The sequence below is a fragment of the Periplaneta americana genome, chromosome 10 (genome assembly GCF_040183065.1).
Source record: "Periplaneta americana isolate PAMFEO1 chromosome 10, P.americana_PAMFEO1_priV1, whole genome shotgun sequence".
NCBI lineage: Eukaryota > Metazoa > Arthropoda > Insecta > Blattodea > Blattidae > Periplaneta > Periplaneta americana.
In genome coordinates this window covers 142,512,493-142,525,170 of record NC_091126.1, presented here as the reverse complement: position 1 = coordinate 142,525,170, position 12,678 = coordinate 142,512,493, and the positions used below count along the sequence as shown (strand labels likewise).

Below are 12,678 nucleotides of genomic sequence, written 5' to 3'. Positions count from 1 at the left end.
TAAATATTTGCAAAAATTAAGTAAAGTCTACTACTCCACGAAACTTATTGCATTCCTGATACAAGTAACATTAAGGAAGCCGTGAAAAAATCAACGAGATTACAGATGCCGATGTTATTACTGTAATATGTTATATAAATAATATTGTTAAAATATTAAAATGAAAAATAAATCATTACATAACCTTACCGTTTGTTTTAAGTTCGCATTTATAGACTGGGGGAAAAAAGACAGACATATATCACGCCTGCTCTAGTATAGTAAACACAGAAAACATTTTACAGCAACAATGTTGAAGAAAGATATTTTGGTGTTCGAAGTTGGCGTCATTAAACAGAAACCAACATGGAGATTTCATTGCAACTAATTAGAAATTCGTCTTTCAGGTATGTAATAAACGATCTTCGCACAAAATAATGTACGATACACGAGCGGTATGTTTGTTTTCATGTTCTCGGAAATTAAAAAAGCTCAACTACGTTTCGCTTTTTCAATCTTTTCCTCGACCATGAAAACGTCAACATACCACTCTTGTAACGTATATTACTATTGCATCTAAACGCCTCATAATTACTTCCTTTTACATAACATCAACTCTAGTTGTTCCTTGCTCGAATAATATTTTGTGTAATTCATTAAATCATTACTATTTTATTTCGTCAATAACTACTTGATGTATAATAATATAATAATAATAATAATAATAATAATAATAGTTACTTAATTACAAATGGTTTTAAGGAACCCGGAAATTCATTGCCGCCCTCACATAAGCCCGCCATCGGTTCCTATCCTGAGCAAGATTAACCCAGTCCCTAGCATCATATTCCAACTCCCTCAAATCAACATCAATATTATGTTCCCGTCTACGTCTCGGACTCCCCAAATGTCTTTTTCCCTCAAGTCTTCCAACTAATACCAAAAGTGACAATAATAATAATGATAATAATAATAATAGTAATAATAATATTAATTATAATAATAGTAATAATAATAATTTATTTTACATACATCAGTCATAGTTATACAATTGCGACGCAGTTTGGGAGTACATAAGCAAAAAATATGATACGATATGATATTGATATGATAGGGTATATGATATATAATGATGTGATATGATAGATATGATATGATATGATATGATATGATATGATATGATATGATATGATATGATATGATATATGATATGATATGATATGATATGATATGATATGATATGATGTGATGTGATATGATATGATATGATATGATATGATATGATATGATATGATATGATATGATATGATATGATATGATATATGATACGATACGAGATATGATACGATATATGATATATCATGTGATGTGATATATGAAACGATATATGATACGATACGAGATATGATATGAGACTATAATATATATTATGATGCGATAGGAGATATGATACGATATATGATATATGATGTGATATATGATATGATACGGTATATGATATATGATGTGATATATGATATGATATATGATATGATACGATATGATATTGATATGATATGTAATGATATGATATGATAAGATATGATATGATATCATATGATATGATATATATGATATGATATATACGATACGAGATATGTTACGATATATGATATATCATGTGATGTGATATACGAAACGATATATGATACGATACGAGATATGATATGATATGAAACTATATATATTATGATACGATAGATGATATAATACGATATATGATATATGATGTGAGATATATGATATGATATGATATGATATGATATGATATGATATATGATACGATACGAGTTATGATACGATATATGATATATCATGTGATGTGATATATGAAACGATATATGATACGATACGAGATATGATATCATATGATATGATGATATGATATGAAACTATATATATTATGATACGATAGGAGATATGATACGATTTATGATATATGATATATATGATATGGTATGATATGATATGATATGGTATAATATGGTATATGATATGATATAAGATACGATACGAGATATGATACGATGTATGATATATGATGTGATATGATATGATATATGATATATGATATGATATGATATGATATGATATGATATGATATGATATGATATGATATGATATGATATGATATGATATGATGAATTTATTCATCCAATATATATCCCTGTAAGGCACACCTGCTACAATTATTCATTATTACCTCAGATCTGTCTTATTTTACAATTTTATTCACTTATGCCACGTCTTACATTACCCTAAACCCTAGTCCAATATACTTTTTTTTAAACATAACTTTCAATTAGCTGCTAACTAAACAAAACCCCTCTCCTAAACTTATCCATATATCATACTCTCTATTCTCTGAGCAGGGAAAATAAACACATACACCATACACACGCACGCACACACACACACACAAACATACACACACTAAAAGATCAATTAAATACACCAATAATTTTAACTTTCTCTTCCCATATCAGCTTCACTGTCATTAAAAATCTGCCAATTTCTTAACTCTCTTATCGTAGTTGTCTAGCACTTTCAGAGAGGAGCAGAGGTTAAGAGTGTTTGAGAATAAGGTGCTTAGGGAACAATTTGGGGCTAAGAGGGATGAAGTTACAGGAAATGAAGTTCCACAACGCAGCTCTGCACGCATTGTATTCTTCACCTGACATAATTAGGAACATTAAATCCAAACGTTTGAGGTGGGGAGGGCATGTAGCACGCATGGAAGAATCCAGAAATGCATATAGAGTGTTAGTTGGGAGGCCGAAGGGAAAAGGACTTTTGGGTAGGCCGAGACGTAGATGGGAGGATAATATTAAAATGGATTTGAGAGAGGTGGGATATGATTGTAGATACTGGATTAATCTTGTTGGGGATAGGGACGGATGGCGGGCTTATATGAGAGCGGCAATGAACCTCCGGGTTCTCTAAAAGCCATAAATAAGTAAGTATAGTATTTGTACTACATATTTCCTGATGTGCTACATATCTATTCATAATAAAAAAATATAACCACTTTTTCCTTGTATCGTCTGTTTCTTGACATTGTAATACTATGTATATGGAACGCGTCTTCTCCCATGCCCCAAAGGGGTCAGATATCCTTCTCTACTTTACCCCTCCTTTTTTCATTTTCCATATTTCTTGCCTCCACAAATTTAAGCCCATCCTCACTTCCCTATTATTTATTCTTACATATTCTTAATGTTCTTAAACCTTTGAGATTTTGATACAACATTTGTCTCGTAATTTCTTTACACCTTAAAAAGCATGTTATAATTCTTATTGTTCGAATATAAGGAAATAACACTTTCAGCGCTTTATTGGATGCCAGGTACCGGTGCTTACCTAAAATCGTGATGTATTTGGGAAGAAGTACAATAAGTAGCGATATCCGGTTTCCAGATGCCAGCTGTAACAATTATGAAGATCATCGAGCCAACCATACAATACCCCTGTTGTGGTTCGAAGATCGCTAAACTCTGTTGAAGTATATGGACGTGAGGCCAGCAGGGGACTGATCAGCTTGGCCCTTCATGGGCTGTCACGCCACGAGTTTCATTTCTTGGGTGTTTCCTAACGAATTAGGCCTAAATAAATTTCCAAACCGACGGATGACATGTGACAATTTAACGTTGGTACATACTATGTGAAATTTCAACTACATTAAATTTGTAATGCGTTGTTGATCAGTCTGGGGATGATCACATACATTCCAACTTTTGGAAACTAATCGAAGTGGCTGACATCTTATAAATATAAGAGAAAAGGAATTGACCGAAAGTGAGTGAACTTTAAAAGTATGATTCCTTCACTCACAGTGTTCTGTTCAAGGGCAGATATTTCACTGCAAACCCAGCATTCTCCAATCTTCTCTATTTTCCGCCTTGCTCTTAGTCATTGCATATGAACCATGACGTATCTTAATGTTGTTTGTTATCCCGTATCTACTTCTGCCTGGAACTTTTCTTCCGTTCACCATTCCTTCCAGTGCATCCTTTTTAGCCACTGGCCCAGACAATTTCTTTATATATTCCTGATTAGTTCCAACATTATTCTTTCTTTCCCATTCTTTCTAGCACAGTTTAATTTCTAGTTCTGTCTGTCAATTTCACACTCTCCATTCTTCCCCATATTAATCACCATTAATTCGAGAAAAATTCGTTCCGGCACCGGGAATCGAACCCGGGACCCCTCAGCTCTGCGCGCTGAGCGCTCTTTCCAACTGAGCTATGCCGGGACACGATCCACGGTGCCGGCCGAACTCTTCTCATTGTAATGAATATGTGATGTATTCTCCATATTTATTGTAATGCCCATCTTTCAGCTCCATACAATTCCACACTCCACACAAAGTGCTTAATTAGTCTTTTCCTTTGTTCTTTTTCCAGAGTTCCGCAGAAGATGCTCCTTCTCCTATTAAAAGCTTCCTCTGCCATTATTATCCTCTTTTGACTTCCTGAAGCACCTCATTTCTTTACTTACAGGACATCCCAAGTATTAGAAGCTGTCCACTTGTTTCACTGCCTTTCGAATTCGCAATTTACCCTCTTTATTTTTCTTCCGATAACCATAGTCTTCGTCTTATTTGCATTTATCTTTATCCCGTATTGCTCACTGCTCTTATTTATCTTGAGCAGCATATCCATTAGTATCGTCTCCTGTTCTGCTAACAACTTCATATAATCAGGAAATCTTATTCCCTGTATTCTTTTTTCTCGTATCATCGCCCCTCTCATGTTCTGAACACAGTGTTTCACTAACTCCTCCAAATAGATGTTGAACAGTATAGGTGATAAAGGCCATCCTTGTCGTACTCCCCATCCTGTTCTATTTCTCTTTGATGTTTCTTCTCCTATCCTGATTTTGACTCGTTTCATAACTGAAGGCTTCCTAACCATAGTGGTCCAAGCGCCATTTATTAAAAACAGAGAAAGCGAGGTTTAAAGTTAATTGAATACCATAGTTTAATGAAGATTGAAGTCACGTATTTTTAATATGCATACTTTATCATTACTTGCTATATGTTTCATTAAATTATAATAATAACTTAATTTTAATGAAGATTGAAGTCAGATATTTTTAATATGCATACTTTATAATTACTTGCTATATGTTTCATTAACTTATAATAATAACTTAATTTTAACACTTTTTTCTTCGCTTTTTATTTATGGCGCTTGGCCCACTATGACTCTGAACCCTTCAATAAAGTTACTGAATAGCCTCTTCTCTTTCCGATCAGCACCTATTAACTGCAAATTCCAAAAGAATGCCAGACCTAAATATGATTGAATGTCGTATCTGTGGTCTATTTGGCTTGGAACCATGACTTTGGAATAGGAAATAAAGGAATTTCTTCGTAATTATTTGGGTGGAAATTTTAGTGGTTTCATTTGAATTTCTTTTGTATAAATAATAATTATTATTCAAGAAAATATAAAACTGTAAAATGCCCCTGGACTCTGCGGCAACTTCTCCAGCACCAATGCAGAACAAGCGATCTAAATATCTGTATTGTCGCCGCAACAACTTTACTCGAAGATGAGCCACACTCCCGTAAAAGGCTCTTGCCACTTGCTGGAGCAGAAATTCGAAGAGGAAAACATCAATTTTTAGTTGATATAGGGATAAGAAAAATAGAAAAATTCATTTTTGTTAAAAACGATATTGATTTAATTTCAAAGACAGTAGCCAGTGTTGTCAGATTAGCTAGTCTGTCGCTAGATCTGGCTTTATTCAACAACTGTATTTCAACTACAAAATTAGTGAAACTTTTGTATTGTTTAAATATATTACAGCGACATTTTGAACTCCCGTTAGCGACTGGAATAAGATTGTCTCCATTGATAACTTAGTAATTTAGCTATTTTTTACAGTTGCTTAAAGGAGATCCCGGTGATACAGACCCAAGGCTGATTCTCTTATTCTAATCGATATCTCTGATTGCGTCATAATTTTTATCCTTCGTAATCTTGTGGTGTTCAACTGAGATTACTTTTGTGTAAATTTCTGAATATTTTGAAGTCTATGGGTGCTGTGTTTTGTCAGATTTGTCATGCTGCTCATCACCGTTAATAAAGAAAACATTCTGTATTGGAAATCCCTTTAATGTGAAGCAGGACATTTTTATTTATTTCCAATGCATCATTTAATTCGAAACAATATACATCCAAATTATATCTTATTCCTTAATCAGTGAACACTTACACGGGAATAAGTAGGCTAATTGATATGGGACATTTATTCATATTTGAAAATAGCTAACCAAGAGTTTCTCTTTCACGAAGTATAAGAGGAAGTACTGTGAAACAACAAAAAAAATCTGGAGATTTTCGGGGAATTACTCGATATTTTCGGGAAAAAACCTGTTTTCAGCTTCACTGATACAAAAAAAAATTGTGTGCAGCGATTTCTCTTAAACTATTCGAATGGCTTTCCTCATATTCAATTAGTATCTAAGAGTCAATTATTCCGCAAACACACATATTAGCGATCAGATTTTAAACGGTGATGATAATAAATCATATTTTCTTCGTATCTTAGGTATTACCGATCAGATTTCAAACGATAGTGATAACGAGTCATCGATTTCTTTATTTCGTAGGTACGCATATTACAAATCGAATTTGAATCGGTGGTGATAACTAGGAACATACTTTGTCCCACGAGGCTACAAAATTAAGTTTTACTGGAGTGTTTAAATGGACAACGCGCGTGCATCTAGCAAGTACTTGACTGATTGCTCACGCGAGTCTTGTTTGGTAAAGTTGTGCAGAACAAAACATGGACCACTTTGACAATTACACTAGTGTTTACAATTTAAATTATTTACACTAGGTACACTAAACTAAAGTTATACAACGCAGAACTGAACGCATTGTATTCTTCGCCTGACATAATTAGGAACATTAAATCCAGACGTTTCAGACGGGCAGGGTATGTAGCATGTATGTATGAATCCAGAAATGTATATAGTGATAGTTGGATGATCTGAGGGTGAAAGACGTTCGGGGAGGCCAAGACGTAGATGGGAGGATAATACTAAATGGATTTGAGGCAGGTGGGATATGATGGTAGGGACTGGATTAATCTAGCTTAGGGTTTATGGGAGGGCGGCAATGAACCTCCGGGTTCCTTAAAAGCCATTTGTAAGGTACACTAAAATACGCTATTTTTATTATTACACTATCATAAAGAATGTAGGCCTACATAGATCTAGCATTATTTACATTATTATGTACAGTGTTATGAATTGTAATGCAAAGGTATATTATTTCATAATATCATACCTTCTTAGTTTGTAAATTGAGTATAGTAGTGCAAATATCTTCTATCAACGTAAGCCTACTGCACATTCTTTAAGATAAAGTGAATATTAAAAATAATGTATTCTATTGTAGGCCTACGTAGTGTTAAGGGGATGTCATAACTACGTTTTTAGTTGGTTATTTAACAACGCTGTATCAAGTATTACGTTATTTAGCGTCGATGAGATTGGTGATAGTGAGATGATATTTGGCGAGATGAGGCCGAGGATTCGTCATAGATTACCTTGCATTCACATTACGGTTAGGGAAAACCTCCGAAAAAACCCAACCAGGTAATCAGCCCAAGAGGGTATCGAACCCGCGCCCGAACGCAACTTCAGACCGGCAGGCAAGCGCCTTAACCGACTGAGCCACGCCGGCGATGTAACTACTTTCAAAAGCCGATTTTCAAAAGACTACTTTTCTTCCCTGGAATATGAACTTTCTTCAAACATAACTTTTGTATAACATGGTTTTTATTTTTAATATAAGTTACAAATTTATATTCCTTCATTATGTTAATCACAGCTTTGGTCTAAATTATCTTATTTAGCACAAAATTATGATTGTATAACTCCTAGAATTGCATATAAGTAAACACATATAGCCTATAATTTGCTCTTACTATTATTATTATTATTATTATTATTATTATTATTATTATTATTATTATCATTTCATTGTTTTCTGCATTGCTTTTGTTTATATTTGCTTTGTATTTTTATACTGGTTGAGTGAAAGAGAAGGCTTTATGGCCTTAACTCTGCCAGTAAAAATAAATCAATTAAATCAATTAATAAGTAATTTAAATTGTAGGAAAGGTCATTGTCAGGTACAGTAATCTCACAGAAATCCCTAGAGGTTTTTGATTTATCTAGAGAAAATCAAAATTCTAGTGGAATTTAATTGACTATTACACGATTAGAGGGAAGTACAGGGATATCATTTTATTTTTACTTCAATTTTTATTGTACCTGAGTTTTTGAATGTACTTCACTCCCACCCCTTCTACTAAGGAAGTTCCAACTCCACACAGAACCAAGACCGCAGATAGTAACCAGTACTGAGTTACTGAGTATAGTACGTTCCAGTAATATGTTCGCGTTTTCCAGTGACGAAAGAGCTTTCAATATTGAATTATATTTTCGCACAGGTACTGTCCGTTTGCCTACGTCGCATCCCGATTTCCCCCACCTGCTTCTGCTCGCCCCTCTGTAAAAGCTGGGCTGTCTTAGCTCTTTTCTGAAAACATTAATTTCTCTTAGGAATTGGACGTTTACGTAATATTATACAGCTGTTTAATTTAACTTAAATAAAAGGGCCTCGTTAAGTAATTAACTGTCACGTGATTTCCTCCCTTTCTACAATCCTGCGGCATAACCACTTGGACGGACAGTAGATAGCATGTCTGAGTAATTTTATATTTTCGGGTCGGGCAGAAGTGAAGATTGAATTCACAGTACGTAGAGTAGGTACAGAATTATTTCAACATGAGTTACTAGTACGAAGGACGAAACTGGCAATTGGAATTAGATACAATAGTCTATAGTGCGATAATATGCACAAAAGAACTGAAGCCTGTATCGAAATGAACGGCCACCATTTTCAAAATTGTGTTTAAATATTCATATTATGATTATTTTTCAATTTAACTTCTTTCTCTAGATTGTACGCTAATGTGCTGTAGACATTATACACTGCATAATGAATACGCTCGCATGGATAACTCACTTCGTGAGTAAAAACACTTATTCTTAATACAGTACTGTACTTTGATTAAAGAAAACCTAATGAAAATTATCAAACTCAAAATCGCGATATTTCCTAGTTTACGTAAATGGATGAACTACTTTTCTTCCATCCTATACCTAGTAGAGTGATTTGTGTTTTACGCCATTATCATCGAACTCCAGTCTTGGAGGGGGGAGCAGCGGTGTTTCCGGTTCTCTAAATGTATAGACAGGTTAATATTAAAAATGTTAGTAAAAATAAAATGATGTCCCTGTATAATTATAAATATTAGAAGAAATAAAGTACTTTAATACCATACAATATTAATTGACTTACTCAAATATGTACTTAAGTGTCTTGAAAATGTATTATTGTACCATCTCATCATTATTCCGCTGGATGGCAGTAGTGTGTTATGATGAGCTGTTCTCTTGTTATCACTTGTGCCAAATATACAATCTTTATTGAACTCTATGGACGATTAGTATTCAAGAAGGCTTTGTTGATTCAGTTTCATTTTTATTAAAAGAATTGCATTTCACTTCAATTACCAATATACAGGGTGATTCACGAACATTTACCGCCACTTACGGAGCTTATTTCTGAAGACATTTTGAGCAAAAATGTCATATAAACAAAAGTCCTATTTTCAATATTTACATAGTTACGTTTAGTTATTGGAACGCATCGCTGTGAACAACGCGTATTCTTGGCTAGCGAGCAGCCAGCAAATAGCGCGAGCACGTGACAATGTCGTGTCAACAGCTGTTTCACTTACGGGGTTCGTGATCAATGAGTCAGATTGTTGCCTTTGGTTGCGAATGTTATGAGGTTCGTTCGAACAAGCGGTTCATGTGTATGTTCATGTACGAACCATGGATTATCTTATGCGCATGCGCTGATTGGATATCTGCTACGGGATTGAAACAGAACTGAACGATGTTGGAACTCTTTTTCGGATCATCGTGTACTAAATCCAGAGATGCTGTAACTGTGATAATGTTTGCCTGAGAACGGGCTGCTTAATTATTATCGTTTCGCAGCTAATTCAAATTGCAGACAATAGATTTTCGATAATTTTCTACAAAAAGATAACAACTAATACGGAAGGTAAGAATTACGCTAATTCGATGTCGTGTACAGGCCGCGTCTCCGTTTTTGGCGTGTGAAATAAGTAATGGGAACGTTAAATACTAGTGTTTTACATTTGCCGCAGTCAGTCTGACAACTGTGTTTGACAAATGGCTGATGTGACGTGTATAGGAAGTGGTACCATTCTCAGATACACTAGCAACATGCTCACAAACTGGGCACTGTATATCTAGAACACAAACCAAAAACGCTGGCTCCAGCTGTACTGGGGAACTCCTTCATGTAAAAAAGAAAGAAGAAATAGTTTGTTTTTTTAATTATTCGTGTGCTTTATTTATTACACTTTTAATCAAATTTGAATGTTGAAAATTTAATTAACTATTTCAATACACAAATAATTTTCATTATATTTCTTTTCGGCGAGAATTTAAATTAAATCTAGATTTATTATTCATCTGCACTAACACTTTCCATCTTAACCTCACTGAACAGTCGATCTTGTCTTCCTTCAGTATGCAGGAGACGTTGGTGAACGTATGCGTAGGATGACAAAGATAGCCATATGCAGTTACATAGAGCAACGAGTGCGGTTCACAAGCGTGCGGCCAAGTGTATCGAAACGGACGGCGACATTTTTTAAAATCAGTTGTAAATTTTCTAAAACTGTAGGCTACATTAGGATGGAAAATTGAACTTCATAGAATCAAGTCGGTGGAAGTGGTGTGATTTGTAATAATTTTTGAGATAAGTGCGTAAGAATAATTTAATGTTCTAGGTAAAAATTGAAAAAAAAAAAATGTTTGTACGAAGCAATTAAAGAGTTCTCAGTACATTTTCAGCTTCAGAACACTAGCCAATTAAAGAAACGATACTTCTGAATAGTTCATTCTCTATTTGTAATATTCTTTCACTTTCAAATTAAAGAATAAATGTATTTTACAAACAACTTCAATTAGTGTAACTCAGTAAATACTGAGAATAGAACATTTGTTTATGTGACATTTATTGCTCAAAATGTCTTAAGAAATTAGCTCCGTAAGTGGCGGTAAATCCTCGTGAATCACCCTGTATATTAAACAATCGCTGATACGTGACTATCCATAATCTCATACAGTAGAAGCTATAAGATAACCTAAATAATATGAGAAAGATAAATGATGAGGAGGCTGTTCAGTAACCTTTATATGAAACAACGAGTAAAAGTTAGGATAGGAGAAGAAATGTCTGGAGGAAGTGAAATAGGAAGAGGAGTACAACAAGGATGCTCTTCATTACCTACACTGTTCAACATCTACTTAGAGGATTTAGTGAAGAACTGTTTTCAGAACATGGGAGGAGTGATAGTAGGAGGAAGAAGAATAAGGTGTATAAGATTTGCTGATGATATGGCGTTGTTAGCAGAAGAGGAAATGATACTACGAGATATGCTACTGGAGCTAAATGACAGCTGTGAGCAATATGGAATGAAGATAAATACCAACAAGATGAAGATCATGGTCACAGGAAGAAAAGTAAAGACGATAAACTTACGAATTCTAAATGAGGCAGTAGAGCAAGTGGACAGCTTCAAATACTTGGGGTGTACTATGAGCAGTAACATGAGCTGCTGCCAAGAAGTCAAAAGGAGAATAGCAATGGCAGAGGAAGCTTTTAATAGAAAAAGGAGCATCTTCTGCGGACTTCTGGAGAAATAACTAAGAAAGAGACTAGTGAAGTGCTTTATGTGGAGTGTAGCATTGTATAGGGCAGAAACATGGACATTACAACGAAGTGAAGAGAAGCGACTAGAAGCATTTGAAATGTGGATATGGAGAAGGATGGAACGTGTGAAGTGGACAGACAGAATAAAAAGCGAAGCTGTGTTGAAAAGAGTGGATGAAGAAAGACTGTTTCTGAAACTGATCAGAAAGAAGAAAAGGAATTAGTTCGGCCACTGGTTGAGAAGAGACTGCCTCGTGAAGGATGTACTGAAAGGAATGGTGAACGGGAGAAGAGTTCGGGGCAGAAGATACCAGATGATAAACGACATTAATATGTATCGGTCATATGAAGAAACAAAGAGGATGGCAGAAAATAGGAAAGACTGAAGAATGCTGGATTTTCAGTGAAAAACTTGCCCTTGGGCAGAATACTATAATTGAATGAATGAATGAATGAATGAATGAATGAGTTAATTAATTAATTAATGAGAGAATTGGTAGTATAATTTTAATTAAGGCTGATGAAATAAATATTAATCATTTTAAAATATGCAATTACTACTGAAATTACAATGTAGATAAACAAAGAAACAAATGCTAGGGATGTGATAAAAGTTGTTATATAAGCAGCCATGATTGGTTGAAACACGTCGCTGTCGTTCCGTACCGTTTTATTGGTCAAAAGTATTATGACGTAGTAAAAGTGTAATAGTCACCAAAATGCATTGTGAACAGTCTGTGGGGTATAATTTTCAGTCATGAATAGAAGATCAACAAGATGCAAGTGTTCGCTTGTACAGGGTGGGCAAAATAAA

The 12,678-nt window shown here is 34.5% G+C and overlaps 1 non-coding gene across 1 annotated transcript; it reads right to left on the bottom strand.

The window, feature by feature from the left end:
• Positions 1 to 4,194: 4,194 nt before the first annotated feature.
• Positions 4,195 to 4,271, bottom strand: TRNAC-GCA (transfer RNA cysteine (anticodon GCA)). Its single transcript has one exon. It is a non-coding gene; the product is annotated as a tRNA-Cys (tRNA).
• Positions 4,272 to 12,678: the final 8,407 nt, after the last annotated feature.